At 36.2% G+C, this 21,021-nt stretch overlaps 1 non-coding gene across 1 annotated transcript; it reads right to left on the reverse strand.

Annotated features, from left to right (window-relative positions):
• Positions 1-19,633: 19,633 nt before the first annotated feature.
• On the reverse strand, positions 19,634-19,706 carry TRNAE-CUC. Its single transcript has one exon. It is a non-coding gene; the product is annotated as a tRNA-Glu (tRNA).
• Between the last annotated feature and the right edge of the window lie 1,315 nt (positions 19,707-21,021).

A 21,021-nucleotide genomic window follows, 5' to 3' on the forward strand; every position in this document is an offset into this window, starting at 1 on the left:
CAATTATGACATATGGAGTATCAAGATGAAAACTCCATTTTTTTTCCCAGGAAATAAAGGATTTAGTAGAAAGCGGCATCAGCTAAAATTCTTTGAGACGTGCGGAAAAAAGATATTAAAGTTCTTTTCTTCATTCAACAAGCAGTAGATGATGCTATTTTTCTTTGAATTTCAGCAACAATAAAACCAAAAAAGCACGGAAATACTCCAAAATAGTTATCAAAGTATAACAAAGGTGCTCACATTAAAGATTAAAAGCTTTGCATAAAATTTGATTGCTTCTTTGTGAAAGATGGTGAATCAATGCATGATTATTTCAAAAAAAGTAATGGAAGTCATGAATCAAATGATAAAGTAAGGTGAGTAATTGTTTGATCAAAATGTTGTCTGATCAATTGTTTGAAGAACCATCAACCCACATCTTCCATTCTTCCTTCTTCTTAGCTTCTAGGAGAATTGTGGGTATGAGTTCTGCTACAAAGTCTACCAATACTTGTTCCTCCAATGCTTATCTGGTTGCATATCTGATATCATATGTGCTTAATTAGACTGTCCATTATGTTAATCGTCCAGTTATGTCGTGCCTGTGGAGCAATTTTCTAAAAGGATAGTTACTTCTTACCTTAATTGTATGGATCTCAAAGTAAGGTCGCAATTTCCTAGATGCTAGTAACACCAGATAAGCCAATTTTTTAAGGCTGGGTAATTGCTTTTGGCTCCTTTCAATATCTGGCTAGTATAATAGATAGAAAATTGTTCCCCCTTATATTTCCATACTAATACTAAACTTATAGTCTTTGTTGTTACCAAAAGGTATATTACAATGTTTCTCCTTTGGATGTATCAAGAAGTGGTGGTGTGGAAAGAAAATTTTTCAACTCCTCAAAGGCCTTTTGGTAGTCTTCTCCCCATCGAAACTGCTTTCTGGCTTTCAAAGCTTGGTAGAAAGAAAGGCATTTGTGGAACAAGTTATAAATCTACCCAACATTGTTATTCTCTCAGCCTTTGCACTTTCTTAATCATTTTTTGTGGTTGCATGTCCAAGATACTTTGATTTTCTCTAGAGTGGCTTCGATTCCTCTTTCAGATACCATTAAACTAAGGAACTTTTCAACTTTGACTCTAAATGTGCACTTTTAATAGCGGTTGTCGAAACCGTAAAAAATAAACCTATTAGAAATCAACAATTAAGAACTATAAATAGTAGTAATAGGGTCGAATCCACAGGGATTTGACACTAAGGACTTTACTAACAATGATTTGGGCAAATTAATAAAAGTAAATTAAAGAGTGTGTTTTTTTGAATGATGATGGACTAAGATTAAAACTAAAGTAGTAAAGGAAAGCAAGGATTAAAATATGAGTAAATCAATAATAAAAAGACTCTAGTTAAAGCTTAGGATCCATTTCAGTTTTGAATTGATCATTGATACTTTGATTTTTTTATTTATTTCAATAAATTAGTTTAAGTTGTGGAAGACGCTCCACACAACCAAATTCCTTCTTAAGTGTAGTTTGATTAGAAAACGTTCGCTAACCAAAAACTAGTTAACAAGTTGCCAACAAAACGTCCTTTGGGTTATTCGCTTTTCAACTGTTAACTGCTTTATGAAATGGAGAAACCTAATTCTAACTTTGCCAACCGCGTGGTTTAGTTAGATCATGCAACCTATTGTTACTTGTATTCAAACAATCTAAGCAATTATGGACCTAGATTATTCAAAACTAACAATATATTACTTCGCAATTAAAAGCAACGGGCCCTTCTAAAAGCAAGGCAATAATAACATGAAGAACAAGTTGCATAAATACTGAAAAAATAGAATTTTGACAATTGAATTTTAAATTTCCCGATTCATAATAAAACTGAAATTTCCCCCACTTCAACTAGAAGAATATGTGTTTAGCCACTCATGGTGGGCAAGGAATACATAAAGAGAAAAGAAATAAGAAGAGAAGAAGATGTGGTGCTGCTGAAGCTCTTTGCCGAAAATTGGATACTTTGCTGCTGCTGCATGTTGCTCTCTTATAAGTGAGAAACCCTAGATTAGTCCTTCATGAGTTGAAATTCCAATTTGACTTTGGTCTTTGATTTCTTCCTTACTTGTATTTCATCATAAATAGACCTCCTTGGGTGAAAGACCTCTTTTTGCGTAGTTTTGGAGGTGTCTTGGATGAGTCTTAGCGTATTTGAGATAGGATGGAACTCTTAAACTCTTAAAAATTTAAATTTCTGCAATTCCCGCGCTTCTACACTTTTCTGCTGGAGACAGTCGATTTGGGCAAATCACTTGTCCCAATCGTTTCTGCAAGATACTTTCGGGTTTCAGTTGTCACTGGCTTCTAGCGATTTGGCCAGTGATCTGGGTAAATTGACTCAGGCATATCAGGATTTGAGTTTTGGTTTCTTCTTCCTTCCACTTGTGCAGCTTCCTTAGCCATTCTTTGAGGCTGATTTGGCTAAATCACTTCGGCCAAATCAATTTTTCAGCATTTTAAGCCATTTTCACCAAGTTTTCATTTTTCATCTTTTCTGCAGAAAATATCACAAAAACACAAATTAAGTTAGGAAAATGCATGATTAAGCAATAATAATAATAGTAAAAATGTGGCTAAATTATGTTTGATCAACTTCTCAAGGTTGAGCTTCATTCTAGCCCGATCTAGGATGTCCAAATCTGTTATAATATCTATGGCATAGTCTTCTACCTTCTTGCTTTTGATGATCCTATTATCGATGTATACTTCTATCGTCTTTTCTATGTGCTCTTCGAACCATTCTGTAACGACCCGAAAATCGGACCGCTACCGGCGCTAGGATCCAGGTCGACTTAAGGCCGCCGGGACCCGTAGCAAGCCTAACATGCATCCTGTTAACCTGTTTAATCCCATACATGATCAACGACATACATAAAAATTAAAACTTTTCTTTCATACATTCTACCATACGCCAAACTCAACCTGTGCATGCACTGAACATAATCATCATTATAAACTTGACCCCTCTATGGGATCTCATCAATGCCCCCAATGGGTGGCATACAAATGTTGAGTTGGCTAACATAGTCATCAATGAACATTAAGATCATGTAACAAAAAGGGATTACAACATCTATAGGGTCAAGCACAACTTCTAATCCTCAATATCAATATACATAACATAACTATTCAGTTATACATCATCTTACAATTTATCATGTCCACTTTCTAACTATTACAATTACAAGACTTTACTCTTCTTGACTTCTCTATCTAGCCCGTACCTGCAATCCTAGGGGATTAGGGAAAAGGGGTGAGCTACTAGAGCCCAGTGAGCAGAATAATAGAAAACATCATTTAAATTTCATGCCATCATGTAATGCAACACATCACAACAAATCACATCTCGGATGGTATTGTCACCAATAGTCCTCTACATTCCAAAGTGCCGGGACGTAGAATGGGTACAACCGGTCTTTCTCTTAACATAACATATCATACATACCAATGTGCCAGGGACGTAGAATGGGTACAACCTGGACTTTCTCTTACATAGTGCCAGGGACGTAGAATGGGTACAACCTGGACTTCCATACCATATCATGCCGTAGCATCATCATACCATATGAGGACTAAAGGATCATTCAATAACCAATCCACATCAACATCATAAATGCAATGCAACATATTCGTGAATTCTAATGCAAACAACCTAATTAATCACATGGCATTCATGATGCATGAACATGCTCAACTGTATAATTCATTTGCTTTAAAAACATAAAGGTTTATTCTACTCACCTCTGGCTGAAGCTCTACTGACTCAGAAGCAGCTGAACTCACTGCTGGGGTCCTCGGTTCCTCGGGTCTGAACCTACACAGGTGGACTCAAATGAGGGACCAAACAACTAGAACATAACTCTAAAAACATCCCCCAAAAACCCCCTAAAACACCTCAAAACAATCATGCAAAAACATGCAAAGGAAGGTAGAACAGGGCAGGTTCGGCGGCACCTTCGGCGGCCGAAAGTCCCTCCAGAGCCGAAACCCAAGCAGGTTCGGCGGCACCTTCGGCAGCTGAAAGTCCCAGACAGAGACGAAAGACTCTTTTCGGGGGCAACTTCGGCAGCCGAAAGGCCTACCTCCCAAGCCATGTTCGGCGGCCGAAAGTTCCTTCGGCTGCCGAACCTGGTTTCTGCCAAAGGGCAGAAACTTGGCTCCCTTTGCACAAAAACTTCTCCCTTCCATTCCAACATGCATATAACTCACCAAATCATGCAAATATACATACATTGGCTCCTAAGGGTTTCAAACTACCTAAAACCCCAACTACAACACACAACAACAACACAAATCCAACATACATTGCTCAAAACATAACATTAACTCAAAAACCTAACTATGAGCTAAACATGCATTCTACCCCATAGATCTTGCATAAAACTTACTTTAAACATGAAATGAGCTTAAGATCGGCTCTTACCTCTTGAAGATCGAGAGAGAGACGTCCTAAACTCGGAGGTGGGAGATTTTTGAGTTCTTGAACCTCAAAACTCCAAAACTTGCTTTAAACTCGAAAATCTTCAAAACAAAGCAAAAACTTGTGAAAATCTTGAAAGATTTGAAGGAAAAACATCAAAGATTGGTGAGGGACGGCGGAGAGCTCACCTTGGCCGAAAATGTGGAAAAGCTCGCCCGTTTTCGGCTAAGGGACCCTTTTATAGTGGCTGGCCAGACCACGTTCGGGGACCGAATGTGCCTCCGCATGCATGCCATGTTCGGCGGCCGAACCTGGGCTTCCCTCACTTATGCCTTCGGGGGCCTAAGGCTCACCCGAAAAGCATGCATGTTCGGCGGCCGAACTTTGAGTTTCGGCGGCTGAACCTGAGTTTCCTCCAAGGGTGTTTTTATTCAAAAACTCATTTCCTCTTTACTTAAAATCATCAAAAACATTAAAACATTTCATGAAAACATGGTTTTACCCTTCTAGAGGTCTCCGACATCCGAGATTCCACCGGACAGTAGGAATTCTGATACCGGAGCCTAGCCGGGTATTACATTCTCCCCCCCTTAAGAACATTCGTCTCCGAATGTTCCTCAACTAGCACATAGCAAGGCATATACAACATAACATACATATAAAACACATGAAACACATAACGCTCACAAGGAACTAACCTCAGAAAAGATAAGGATATTGCTGGAGCATGGACTCCCATGTCTCCCAAGTGCATTCTTCCAAATTGTGGTGGTTCCATAGGACTTTCACTATCGGGATTTCCTTGTTTCTCAGCTTCCTGATCTGGGTGTCTATGATCCGCACTGGCTGCTCAACATAGGTGAGATCCTCTTGGATCTCCACATCAGCCTCACTAAGAACCTTGCCCGGATCTGACACGAACTTTCTCAACATGGAAACATGGAAACTGGATGGATTCTTTCCATTGAAGCAGGTAAATCTAGCTTGTACGACACATTCCCAATCTTTTGCAAGACTTCAAAGGGTCCGATGTATCGTGGAGCCAGTTTACCTTTCCTTCCGAACCGAACCACTCCTTTCATTGGAGACACCTTGAGCAATACCAGATCCCCCTCCTGAAACTCTACCTGTCTTCTGCGGATGTCTGCATAACTCTTCTGTCTGCTTGCAGCAGTCTTGATTCTCTCTCTAATTATGGGTACCACCCTGCTGGTGATCTCTACTAGCTCAGGCCCTGCCAAGGCCTTCTCTCCAACTTCCTCTCAGCAAACAGGTGACCTGCACTTCCTTCCGTACAAAGCTTCATATGGAGCCATCCCGATGCTAGCATGATGGTTGTTATTGTAGGCAAACTCCACCAAAGGTAGATGCTGCCTCCAAGAACCGTCAAAGTCCAGCACACACATTCTAAGCATATCCTCTATGGTCTAGATGGTCCTTTCTGATTGCCCGTCCGTCTGGGGATGGAAGGCAGTACTGAAATCCAACCTGGTACCCATGGCATTCTGCAGACTCCGCCAAAACCTGGAGGTGAACTGGGGCCCTCTATCAGACACTATTGAAACAGGAACCCCATGCAGCCTGAAGATCTCATCCACATACACCTGCGCCAACTTGTCCACAGAATAGCCACTCCTGACAGGGATGAAGTGAGCAGATTTGGTGAGTCTGTCCACAATCACCCATATGGAGTCCAATCTGTTGGACGCCGCCGGTAACCCCACTACGAAGTCCATAGCTATATTCTCCCATTTCCACTCTGGAATAGGTAGCGGGTTAAGCATTCCAGCCGGCTTCTGATGTTCCAGCTTCACCCTCTGACACACTTCGCAGGCTGACACAAACTGTGCCACTTCTTTCTTCATCGCTGGCCACCAATAAACTTTCTTCAAGTCTTGATACATCTTGGTGGCTCCGGGGTGAATGCTGTATCTTGCATTATGAGCCTCTCTCATAATGTCTCCTTTTAGCCCTATGTCATCTGGTACACACAGTCGACTCCCATAGCGGAGGATCCCCTTACTGTCAAATCTGAACTCACTGTCCTTGCCTGACTGAACAGTCCTGGAAATCTTCACTAACTCTGGGTCCTCATGCTGTTTCTGAGCCACCTGCTCCAGAAACACGGGTGTCACTTTCATCTGAGCAACCAAGGCACCTGTACCAGACAACTCCAACTGTAGACCTTCATCAATGAGCTTGTAAAACTCCTTCACCACTGGTCTCCTCTCTGCCGTGATGTGGGATAGACTGCCTAGTGACTTCCGGCTTAGGGCGTCTGCCACGACATTCGCCTTACCCGGATGATACTGAATCTTGCAATCATAGTCACTTAGCAGCTCTACCCATCTCCTCTGTCTCAAGTTCAAGTCTCTTTGACTCAGGATGTGCTGCAGGCTCTTATGATCTGTAAAGATCTCACATTTTACCCCATAGAGGTAGTGCCTCCACATCTTGAGCGCAAAGATTACTGCTGCCATCTCTAGGTCATGTGTGGGGTAATTCAACTCATGCTTCTTCAGTTGTCTAGAAGCATAAGCAATCACCCTCTCATTCTGCATTAGTACACAACCCAGTCCCACACGGGACGCATCACAAAAGACTGTAAAGTCCTCATCACTAGATGGCAGAGCTAACACTGGTGCTGAAGTCAACCTCTTCTTAAGCTCTTCAAAACTCTCTTCGCACTGGTCGGTCCACACAAACTTTTGATTCTTCCTAGTTAATCTGGTCAGAGGAGCTGCAATCTTTGAGAAGCCCTGAACGAACCTCCTGTAGTAACCTGCCAAACCCAAGAAACTCCTGATCTCCGTCACTGAAGTGGGTCTAGGCCAGTTAGCCACAGTTTCTGTCTTCTTGGGGTCCACCTCAATCCCATTCTCTGACACTACATGCCCCAAGAACGAAATGTTCCTCAGCCAGAACTCACACTTAGAGAACTTGGCATACAAGCCATGTTCCCTCAAGGTCTGCAGAACCAACCTCAGATGATGGGCATGCTCCTCTGCATTCCTGGAATACACTAAGATATCATCTATGAAGACAATAACGAAGTGATCCAGGTATTGACTAAACACTATGTTCATGAGATCCATGAATGCTGCAGGGGCGTTGGTTAACCCAAACGGCATTACAAGGAACTCAAAATGCCCATATCTGGTCCTGAAAGCTGTCTTTGGCACATCATCTTCTCTGATCCTCAACTGATGGTACCCCGATCTCAGATCTATTTTGGAGAAACAACCTGCTCCAGCTAGCTGGTCAAATAGATCGTCGATCCTTGGCAATGGGTACTTATTCTTGGTAGTGACTTTGTTCAACTGCCTGTAGTCGATACAAAGTCTAAGGGATCCATCCTTCTTTCTGAAAAACAAGACTGGTGCACCCCAAGGTGAGGTGCTCGGTCGGATGAAGCCCTTTTCTACCAACTCTTGCAACTGTTCCTTCAATTCTTTCAACTCGGCTGGAGCCATCCTGTAGGGAGGGATAGAGATCGGTCGGGTTCCAGGCATCAGTTCTATCTCGAACTCTATCTCCCTAGCAGGTGGTAAACCTGGCAGCTCGTCTGGGAAGACGTCTAGAAACTCTCTAACCACTGGCACCGAGGCAGGCTCTCTAACCTGACTGCTAAGCTCTCTCACATGAGCCAAATACCCCTGACATCCCTTCCTAAGCAACCTACGAGCCTGAAGAGTTGATATCAGACCTCTAGGTGTACCCCTCCTGTCTCCCCTGAAGACCACCTCTGACCCATCCTGAACTCTGAACCTGACTACCTTGTCCCTACAGTCCAAGGTAGCACCATGGGTAGATAGCCAGTCCATCCCTAGAATGACGTCAAAATCTGTCAAATCTAGAACCACCAGGTCGGCGGACAAGCATCTTCCCTCAACGAACACAGGACTACACTGGCAGACTGACTCTGCCATTGATGGATCACACTTGGGTCCACTGACCCAGAGAGGACACTCTAACTCAGAGATCATCAACCCCAACCTCTGGACGGCTCTCGGAGCAATAAAAGAATGAGATGCACCAGGGTCCATCAAGGCATACACATCTGAACAACCAATGACTAAATTACCTGCCACCACGGTGTTAGATGCATCTGCCTCTTGCTGAGTCATTGTGAAAATCCGTGCTGGAGCTGATGGACCTTCACCTCTGAAACCCGCTGAAGAAGAGGCTGCCCCTCTCCCTCTGCCTCTACCACTGGCCTGAGTCATGGCTGGAGCTGCTGGCTGAGCCACACTACCAGAAGCTGTCTACTGAGACTGTGCCCCAAAAGCTGCCCTAGGACACTCCCGAGCCATGTGTCCCTCTTGCCCGCATCTGAAGCAGGCTGCTGTCCCAGCCCGACAAACTCCCCTGTGTAGCCTACCACACTTTGCACAAACTGCATTATCCGCGCCAGAGCTTGAGCCACTCCCTAGTCCCAGACTAGACTTGACCTTGTTCCAAAACTTGTTCTTCTTGGGCTTCCTAGTGGTGTTACTCCACTTTTTGCTACCTGAAGCTGCTGCACTAAAATAAGAAGAGCCTGGGGTCTTAGAACCAGAAGGCTGTGCCACTGACTGCTTAACTGTCCCCTGAACGATGGCACTGGCCTCCATTTTCCGGGCCATATCCACTATGGCATGGAAGCTCTCCCTATCTGCTGACTGGATCAAGGAGGAATATCTGGAGTGGAGTTTCATGATATACCTCCTTGACCTTTTCTAATCCGAGTCAAGATTTTGCCCTGCAAATGGCAACAGCTCCAAGAATCTGTCTGTGAACTCCTCTACACCCATATCGTCAGTCTGCCTCAACTGCTCAAACTCTATCATCTTCAGCTCCCTTGAACTATCTGGGAAAGCCCATCCTGCAAACTCGTTTGCAAACTCCTCCCATGACATGCTGTCTACTCTGGGGTTCACATAATTCTTGAACCACTCTCGTGCCTTCTCGCACTTAAGAGTGAACCCAGCCATCTGAATGGCTCTACTGTCATCAGCCCCAATCTCATCCGTGATCACCTTAACCCTTTCCAGATACACGAATGGGTCATCCCCTTTTTCATACTGGGGAGCACCCAGTTTCATGTAGTCGGTCATCTTGACCTTGCTCCCACTGGCTGAGCTAGGTCTAGGAGGTTGGGTAACTGGGGCTGCTGGTTCTGTAGGTGGTGGAGGTGGGGCAACATTTTCTGAGGTAGGGTTTGGATAGTAAGGTGGGGGTGGATACATTGGGTATTGTGAATATGGTGGGTAGTAGGGTGGGTATGGCATCTGTGTGGGGTAAGGGGTGAAGCTAGGATAATCCGATGTACCTTCCATCGAATACCCGGGATTTTGTGAGAAGTGTGGGTAGTGGGGTGGCTGAACAAATCCCGAGGCCTGAGTGCCTCCCTGGGATTCTCCCATTCCCTCTTCTGACATGCTAACTCCCAGACTGTCATCCCTCCTCTGCTCTACATCCATATCATCCCCCATGTCTTCTGACATTCCTCCCTGAACTGTTCCCCTCACTGATCTGCTTCTACCCAGATCCAGAGACCTTCTAGGGTCTCTTACTGCTCTTTCTCTGTTAGACCTACTAGACATTGCCCTAGGCAATGTAGGAGGACGGGCGCTCATGCCCTCATCCTCAGGTGGCACTCCAGTCAATCTTGCTGATCGACGAGTTCCCCTCATCCTGTTTTCTGAAAGGCAGCACATAACAAGCAAACATTAGCATCATATGGTTCATGTGGGCACACATGAACCCTCATCACATACATCACATACAGATCATTCATATCATAACATTAATGCACATGTATATAATCTTGACATTTCACATCATCATGCAAGACAGGACTCCACATCCTATCCTAGTGGACATGATCTTCCTATTGTGCTTGACCTTCTACAACATCTATGAGCCCGACACTCTAGGTCCAACCATATGAACCTAGGGCTCTGATACCATTCTGTAACGACCCGAAAATCGGACCGCTACCGGCGCTAGGATCCAGGTCGACTTAAGGCCGCCGGGACCCGTAGCAAGCCTAACATGCATCCTGTTAACCTGTTTAATCCCATACATGATCAACGACATACATAAAAATTAAAACTTTTCTTTCATACATTCTATCATACGCCAAACTCAACCTGTGCATGCACTGAACATAATCATCATCATAAACTTGACCCCTCTATGGGATCTCATCAATGCCCCCAATGGGTGGCATACAAATGTTGAGTTGGCTAACATAGTCATCAATGAACATTAAGATCATGTAACAAAAAGGGATTACAACATCTATAGGGTCAAGCACAACTTCTAATCCTCAATATCAATATACATAACATAACTATTCAGTTATACATCATCTTACAATTTATCATGTCCGCTTTCTAACTATTACAATTACAAGACTTTACTCTTCTTGACTTCTCTGTCTAGCCCGTACTTGCAATCCTGGGGGATTAGGGAAAAGGGGTGAGCTACTAGAGCCCAGTGAGCAGAATAATAGAAAACATCATTTAAATTTCATGCCATCATGTAATGCAACACATCACAACAAATCACATCTCGGATGGTATTGTCACCAATAGTCCTCTACATTCCAAAGTGCCGGGACGTAGAATGGGTACAACCAGTCTTTCTCTTAACATAACATATCATACATACCAATGTGCCAGGGACGTAGAATGGGTACAACCTGGACTTCCATACCATATCATGTCGTAGCATCATCATACCATATGAGGACTAAAGGATCATTCAATAACCAATCCACATCAACATCATAAATGCAATGCAACATATTCGTGAATTCTAATGCAAACAACCTAATTAATCACATGGCATTCATGATGCATGAACATGCTCAACTGTATAATTCATTTGCTTTAAAAACATAAAGGTTTATTCTACTCACCTCTGGCTGAAGCTCTACTGACTCAGAAGCAGCTGAACTCACTGCTGGGGTCCTCGGTTCCTCGGGTCCGAACCTATACAGCTGGACTCAAATGAGGGACCAAACAACTATAACATAACTCTAAAAACATCCCCCAAAAACCCCCTAAAACACCTCAAAACAATCATGTAAAAACATGCAAAGGAAGGCAGAACAGGGCAGGTTCGGCGGCACCTTCGGCGGCCGAAAGTCCCAGACAGAGACGAAAGTCTCTTTTCGGGGGCAACTTCGGCAGCCGAAAGGCCTGCCTCCCAAGCCATGTTCGGCGGCCGAAAGTTCCTTCGGCTGCCGAACCTGGTTTCTGCCAAAGGGCAGAAACTTGGCTCCCTTTGCACAAAAACTTCTCCCTTCCATTCCAACATGCATATAACTCACCAAATCATGCAAATATACATACATTGGCTCCTAGGGGTTTCAAACTACCTAAAACCCCAACTACAACACACAACAACAACACAAATCCAATATACATTGCTCAAAACATAACATTAACTCAAAAACCTAACTATGAGCTAAACATGCATTCTACCCCATAGATCTTGCATAAAACTTACTTTAAACATGAAATGAGCTTAAGATCGGCTCTTACCTCTTGAAGATCAAGAGAGAGACGTCCTAAACTCGGAGGTGGGAGATTTTTTAGTTCTTGAACCTCAAAGCTCCAAAACTTGCTTTAAACTCGAAAATCTTCAAAACAAAGCAAAAGCTTGTGAAAATCTTGAAAGATTTGAAGGAAAAACATCAAAGATTGGTGAGGGATGGCGGAGAGCTCACCTTGGCCGAAAATGGGGAAAAGCTCGCCCGTTTTCGGCTAAAGGACCCTTTTATAGTGGCTGGCCAGGCCACGTTCGGGGGCCGAACGTGCCTCCGCATGCATGCCATGTTCGGCGACCGAACTTGAGGTTCGGCGGCTGAACCTGGGCTTCCCTCACTTATGCCTTCGGGGGCCTAAGGCTCACCCGAAAAGCATGCATGTTCGGCGGCCGAACTTTGAGTTTCGGCGGCCGAACCTGAGTTTCCTCCAAGGGTGTTTTTATTCAAAAACTCATTTCCTCTTTACTTAAAATCATCAAAAACATTAAAACATTTCATGAAAACATGGTTTTACCCTTCTAGAGGTCTCCGACATCCGAGATTCCACCGGACAGTAGGAATTCTGATACCAGAGCCTAGCCGGGTATTACAAATCTGTTCACCAAACACTGGTATTTTGACCCAACATTCTTGAAATTAAAAGGCATAACTTTGTAACAGAGGACTCATTCGTCAGTGATAAAAGTTTTTTTTTTCAGTATCAAATTCATCCATCATGATCTGATGATATCTTGAGATTGCATCAACTAAGGAACAAATGGTGTGTCCAATGGTTGCATCAACTAGTTTGTCAATGGAAGGGGGATAGTGATCTTTCGAGCATGAGTGATCTTTCGAGCATGCTCTATTTAAATCCATGAAGTCGATGCATATCTTCCACTTCCCATTTGATTTCTTGATCAGTACCACGTTTGCTACCCAAGTTGGGTATTGGACCTTTTCAATTAGGCCAGCTTCCTTCAGCTTCTATATTTCTTTAGCGATTACCCTTCACTTTTAGGGTGCAAAATTTCTCTTCTTCTACTTTACTGGTTTAGTACAAGGGTCTACATTGAGCTTATAAGTGATGATTGTGGAATCTATTATTGTTACATCTTCTGGTTTCTAAGCGAAGGTGGATATGCGACTTTTAAGAGTTTCTAAGATCTTGGAGTGATTCTCCCTTTCCAATATTGAATCTAACCTGACTAGCTTTCCTTCTTCCAATTCCACAATAGTAACCTCATGTACTGGTTCTAGGAAGATAGTCTGCTCAGGCTTTCTCCAAAAGATCTATGGGTAGAGAGGTCTGGTAGATCACCTTTGTGGACTGCTTGTAACATTCGTGGGTTGATTTCTCGCTCCTTCTTGCAATTGTTATACCTTTAATGGCTTGGAGTTTCAAGCACAAATACTCCATATTAATGAGTACTCCATAGTTATTAAGGATGGATCGTCCCAATATTACATTATATGATAGAGGGATGTCAACTACTGTCAACTCAGTATAGATCTCTCTTTTGTATTTCTCATCCCCCAAGACTATAGTCAGGTTTGTAACACCCATTACTGGCACTGATTTATCTCCCAATCCCACAAAAGGATAGGGGACCCTTGAAAGGTCCTTTTTCTTGTCCAAACCTAGCTTGTCAAACACTTCTAATGTGATCAAGTTTACAGAACTCTATATCAATCAAAATTCACTTTACCACTAATTTGTTCACTCTTGTTGAGATCACTAAAGGGTCAGAGTGAGGAGATGAAACCTTGTTGTCTGCTTCTAACTCGAATTTTATTGGATGTCAGGATAATGTCTCCATTGCTATAATGTGTGCTTCTTTGTAAGCTTGCCTTCCTCTCTTTCGTTCATCTCTCTGGAGTTCAGGTCCACCCTCGATCATATTAATAGTTCCTAGAGTCTCGACACAATCTTCCTCATTCATGTCCTTGTCCTTGGGAGCGATCCTAGTCCTTCTTTTTCTGAAATTTGCCCTTCTATCTTCCCTTTGATGGGTGAACTTGTTTAAAGCTCCATTCTTCACAAGCTTCTCAATTGCATCCTTTATATTTTAACATTCATACGTGATGTGGCCATAACCATCATGGAATCAACAGAACTTGCTTTTGTCTCTTTCATTTACAGTTTTGGGATTCATTCTCATAGGGCACTTGATGTGCTCACCATTCTTCTTAATCCATATGGGGAAATCGGACCTGCTTTTAGTTAGGGGGGTGTAGCTTTAAATCTCTTCTCCCTTTATCGCTTGGTACCCCCCTTCTCTAATCTCCTGGTACCCGCCTTCTATCTATGAACTTCTCATCTCTTTTCTCTACTTTCTAGGCTTGCTTTTCATCGTCTAATTGAATGTATTTTTGGGCCCTTTTCGTCAGCTAGTGGTAACCTCTAACCGAGTTTTTTATTAAAGATTCCACGAACCTTGTGTTGCGGCACCCCTTTTTTATTACTTCGAAGGCTGTTTCATGATTTAGGTTGTCCACCTGAATTGCCTCCATATTAAATCTATCTACATAGCTTTTGAGGGACTCATACTCCCCCTACCTTACCTTTTGGAGGTCAGAAGATGACCTTTTTTGAGGGATACATGTGATGAATTGCTACTTAAAGGTGTAGGCTAATTCCTTGAAGTCATGAATGAATTAGCTGAAAGATGTTGGTACCACTTTTGAGCTAATCTAGTGAAAGTAGATGGAAAAACCCTACATAGGACCATGTTGTTGATGTTCTGGAGGAGCATGATTGTGCAAAAGATAGCCAGGTGGCTATGCGAGTTAATCTTGGCGTTATATTTATCCAAAGACGGCAGCTTGAATTTGTCTAGAAAGGAGTCAGCTAATATCTCAATAGAGAGGGGAGAAGCATTTCTGATTTCAAAGTCATCCTCCAACTGCTCCTTTTGGATTCTCCTTACAGCATCCATCATTCTCGCTTTCAGATGCTCGCCTTCATGGTTTTTAGTTTTCATTCCAACAGTTTCGCGACTTTCTAACTTTCTCTCCCATACATCATCCCTATTCTCCCTAGCATGAACACCATGGGACTAGGGGTGAGCATTCGGTCGGTTCGGTTCAAAACCGAACCGAACCGAATAAACCGAAAACCGAAATTTTAGATTTTATAAAAACTGAACCGAACCGATTTTGGTCAGAAACCGAATCGAACCGAACCGGTCTGATTCGGTTCGATTCTGTTCGGTTTGATCGGTTTCGATTTTTAATATTTTTTAATTTTTTACACTTTATTTTTAGTATTTTAAAATTTAATTAAAATATTTTAATTTTAATATAATTTAATTTCTCTATATTATTGAAAAAACATATTATTATTCCTAATCGGTTCGGTTCGGTTTTTTCGGTTTTTTTCTGATCAAAACCGAACCGAACCGAAATAACCAAAATTTCTGAAATTTAAAACCGAACCGAACCGAAATGTATAAAAAACCGAATCAAATTTTCAAATCGGTTCGGTTCGGTCGGTTTTTTCGGTTCGAACCGGATTCTGCTCACCCCTACATGGGACCCTTGCGGGATGCCTTCTCCTTCTCGTTTCTTCAATAGTTCTGTCAACATTCTCAATTTCTCTAAAAGTTGTTCCCGCGTGAACAATTTATCTCCGAGACACTCTTCCATACTTGTGAGGTTCTCATTGTTGTCTACTTTGGTGGTATTGTTATTATTCATTGCCGCGATTAAGAGTAAGAAAATTAAGAATCACCTAAAGATAGAATTGAGGCAAACAAACACGAAACTTGTTTTCCTTTGAAAAAACTTTTGTTTTCCACAGACGGCACCAATAATGTTGCTCCAATTCTTTTTTCGGGTATGGATCTACAAAACAATAAGAAAACTAGGTGGTTTGGTGGGCAAAACCTTTAATACTTAAGCGAGTCAAGGGATCAAAAAGATATTTAGTGAAAAGATTAGATAATGAGATTGATCACATATTTGGAGATTGTGTGTTTATATAGCTTATCGATGGTCTTATCTTAATAGGATTCAGAATCTATCATTGAGTTATTAGTAGTATAAAAAACTTTATTTAACTTTTATTTAAGTATGCTCTATAAAGGAGTATAGAAGGCCCGTTCGAATTATTAGGTCCAATGTCTAATATCTCGTAGTATTGAATCTTTAAAGTGAGATATTCTTAAACACAGCAATATTCATTTTGTCTTTTTCTCAGTATATACTATTAACAGCCACATTAATCAAATAATTTTTAATTTATGGATATTAATATCGTTTTCAAAATAATAAAATTTTCAATTCAAAATCTAAATAAAATAAATGAAAATTATTCCTTTATGCCACTAAGTCAATTGCCATTCGAAATTTTTATAACTCTTATTTGAAATGATAAATTTTAAAAAAACTTAAAAATATTTTTCTAAAAATTTTTATATCTAACAAAATCAATAATATGAAAATTCAATTTTGAATTAATTTTAAATTAAAAATAAACATTGTTAGAATTTTATAAAAAAATAATTTTACTTAAAAGGTTATTTATATTAAAATTATTTAATTAGCCTTTGATTTTTTTTTATTTTTTATCATTTATCTTTTTACTTTAATTTTAAATTTATTTTTTTATTTTTAATTAATACTTTCTCTTACAAAAATTATTTTAATTTAATAGTGATTATTAATATATATTTAATATATTTATAATTAATATTAAAATTTTATTATATTATTTTATTAATTAAAAAATATAATTTTTGTATTTTTAATTAATGGTAAAAAATTATGTAAAGTTTATATTTTAAATGTTATAAAAATATTAATAATGTTTTATCAATGAATAAAAATTATTATTATTTATAAAAATAAATATTTATGTTTAACTTAAAATAATAAAAATAATGAATAAATTAAATCAATTTAAATTTTATTATTAATCTATTTAATATAAAAGCATCAATTAATATTTATTAATTTTTTTCTCATAAGAATTGCATATCAAATAAGGGCATAGTATTCTACATATTAAATTTGAGTTAGATCGAAAGGAAAAATTATTTACAACTCTTATAAAATGAACATTATTCCTATTTCATTTAAATCGATGCGGATTCAATATATTCTTAAACTCAAAACTATATTAGACCGTGAAATATTTATAAGAGATTCAATAATTACACGTGAAATATTTACGAAAGACTCAATATTGATATTGAGATTTATGATTTAAATTTAATTAAATCTAATTTACTCTAAAAATTAACTCAGGCGATGTGAGATCCACCAATTAAAAACTAGAAACGTTGAGATCTATATGGATGAAGTTGTTAATTAGGGCGTAATCCAACCAAACCACCCTACCACTTACAATTTGAGTCAATTCAGTTTTATTTTTCATATTCAAATTTAATTTGATTTTTATAAAGCATTGATTTTGCATTATTTATTTTTAAAAAAATAATTTTTTTATAAAATTAAATATAATTTCAAATTTTATTAAAATAAAAACTTTTAAAGTTAAAAAAAATTAAATTATCTTATTTGGGAATCATTAAAAAAAATCGAATTGAATTCTTAACAAATTACTGATTCTAATTAAATAAAAAGAAAGGGTTTGAAATATTCAAACTGAATTCAGTTTTTTAAAAAATTAAAATAAAATAATAAAAAATAAATTATTTTAAAAAAATTTATTATTTAATTTTTAAATATGGTGATTATTAATAAGTCAGTATCTTCATTTTTTAAAATTTATTAAAACATATTTATTTTTTTAATTAATAAAATAGTTATTTTATTTAATTTTATTTATTTATTTCATTAAAAATATATCAAAAGACTAAATTAGTATGTGTTCTTCTTTTTTATTTTTTTTTATAAAAAAAAATTGAGTTTTAAAATTTAAGTTATTGAAAAAGGAAAAATTAAAAAAATTAAATTTAAAAATTAAATTATTGAGAAAGAAAAAGAAATATAAAAGAAATTGAATTTTAAAAATTAAGCTATCGAAGAAGAAGAAATTGGGTTAGCGAAGAAGAAGAGGAGGAGTTATTGAAGAAAAAACATTATATTTTAATATTTTTTTTATTTTTTATTTATTTTTAATAAAAAATGAAAGATTATTTTGTTAATGAAAATAAAAAATAAATATATTTTAATAATTTTTTAAAAATATAGAAAATAATTTATTAATAATAACGAAATAGCAAATTTTTTATTATCTTATTCTATTATCTTATTAAAAAATATTTTCAAGGGAAAAAATTTCTCATAACAAATATTTTGTAGCAAATAGTCTCAAATTAATTTATAAACCGAAGCCTTTGAATTGATTAACTCATGATTTGGAGCAGACAATAAAAATAAATTAGGTTATGAGTTTCACCGAATATTTTTTTAAAACATTTTTTATAATTTTCAGAAATTAGTTAATAAAAATATTTTATTATTTAAATGAAAATTTGAATATTTTTAAAAAATTGACTTCTTTTTTAAAGAGGAAAAGTTACTTTCTGCTCATCGAGAATTTTTTATTAAAAATTTATATATAAATCTATTAATATATTTTATTTTTTAAATTAAAATTAAATAATGAAAATAAATTAGTTTCACATGAAAATCATTTAAAAAAAATATTTTTCGCAGAAAAATATTTTTTAAATATAAATTATTTCTACAAATAAACAAAACCTAAGTTATCAGAATATTTTTAATAAATTCTTTATGTTTTTTCCATATATATATCCATTTATTTCGATTGAAAAATATGTTATTATGTAATAGAAAAATTACTATTTAATTTTTATAATATAAAAAATTTATTGATTAATTTCTCAATTTCAAAAAATATATAAAAATATATTAATTACTCTTTTTATTAATTATTTTACTATTTAGTTTCTATAATTTTGAAAAATTTATTAATTGATTTTTTAAATTTTTAAAAAGTTTACTAATTAATTTTTATGTATTAAGAGTATTTTAGGTTATTTTATAATATTTAACGGTTAAGATTAATAGATGGACTAAATAGTTGAACGTATTAAAAATATTTTAATATATTTTTTAAAATTAAAAAATTAATTAATACTTTATCCATATCATAAAAATTAAATAATAATTCTCTATGATAATTACTTATGAGCTTGAGCCGATCAATAAATTTAGTTTGACTTTTTTTTTTATTATTTTGTATCTAAAATTTAGAAATTCATAAAAATTTCAGGATTTTCAAAAATTATGAAGCTTCTGAAACAATTTTTATAATTTTCATATAATTTTGAAAATTTTTAAAAATATTGCAAGCTCTTGTGCTTTTAAAATTACTGAAAACTTGGTGAAAAAAAAATTATTATATAGTCCATGTATTATAAAAAAATTTATTAATTTATTTTTTAAATTTAAAGAATATATTAAAAAATTTTAAATTTTAAAATTATTTACTAATTAGGGTATTTATGCTAACTTATAAGTTTTAAATTTTTTTTTGAGATCAATAGCATTGTAATTAATTTTTTTTAAAAAATAGAATAATTAATTTTAATAAATAATAATTTAGGCGTCCTATTATCAAACATACAGAAAGCCACGTTCCGCCCCATTTTAATGGCGTGCAGGGCCAAGTGTGAAAAGCCCACACGAGAATGAAATAAAATTGATAAAGAAAAAACTTTTTCCGTTGCCGGGAATCGAACCCGGGTCTTTCGGGTGAGAGCCGAATATCCTAACCAACTAGACTACAACGGATTTGTTAGTTCAATTGGCATGACTTAATTGTTCTTAGTATTTTGTGACTTGTTAATTAATTTTGCTGATAGTGAGATTGGAGATGGTTAAAAAAAATAATAATAATTTGAGCAGTTTCGTTTTCTCTTTGTAATTAGAGGAAGGGAATGCAGAGCAAGGAGACGAAATGATTTTGAGGACTAGAGCGATATTTATGACTTGGATGGATATCTAGAATTTCATTTCAACTTAAATAGGAGGAATTAAAATTAAATTAAAATTAAATTATTTTAAATTTAAAATAAAATACAAGAATTTTACCTAAATCTTGGCCAACTTTTTAATCTAAAATAAATTTAATTATAGCCGTTATATATCTTATGATGGTTAAAAATTTAATTTGTGAGATTTTTTTTATAATATTGAAATATAATATTAAATTTATTATACTTTATTATATTATTTCAAGATTTTTATAACAAATTATAATAACTATTTTTTTCAATTATAAATAAATTAAATATAAATTTTTATTAGTCTAATCATAAAAATTAAATTTAAGAAAAATCTATTTAATTTTGGAGATTATAAAATAAATTTTTAAGAATAGTGTTCAAAACAACTCAGATTTTATTATTTTATTCTATTTTTTAATAATTTTTTTAATAATAATAATAATAATAAATAAATAATTTAAAAACTGATATGACCAATTAAAATATTAGATTGCATTATATTATATTAATATACATTTTAATAATTCTAATAAAAAATATATTTATAAATTACTTATTATTAAATATGTCAATCACTTATTAATGATTTATAAATATTTTAATTAAATATATAATTATTTAAATTAAACGTACAAGTTTCAAATAATTTATAAATATAAATACAAAAAATTAAATAATAAATAAAATTAAGAAATCAATTAATTAACTAAATAATAATGAATTTAATTATTAAAATTTTTAAAAATAATATTTTAATATATTTTTAAAATTAAAATATTATTTAATGAATTTTTTTATAATACAAAGAGTAAGATCTTATTTATTTTTAACTGTTGAATATAATTACTAATAACTTATTATAATTTATAGTTAATAATTAATTCCAGTGAATATATTTTAGATATTTAGTAAATTATATTTAACCGTTATTGATATGTAAATAATTAATAAAAATATATCAATTTATTATATTAATAAAATAAATATAAAAATATTAATTTATTATAAAATATATATAATAATTTTAAAATGTAAAAATTATAATTTGAAAAAATATCATTAATAAATGAACTCTTAGAGCTTATTCGAAAATTATAGGA

The sequence above is a fragment of the Manihot esculenta genome, chromosome 7, assembly GCF_001659605.2.
Source record: "Manihot esculenta cultivar AM560-2 chromosome 7, M.esculenta_v8, whole genome shotgun sequence".
In the NCBI taxonomy this organism is placed as follows: domain Eukaryota; kingdom Viridiplantae; phylum Streptophyta; class Magnoliopsida; order Malpighiales; family Euphorbiaceae; genus Manihot; species Manihot esculenta.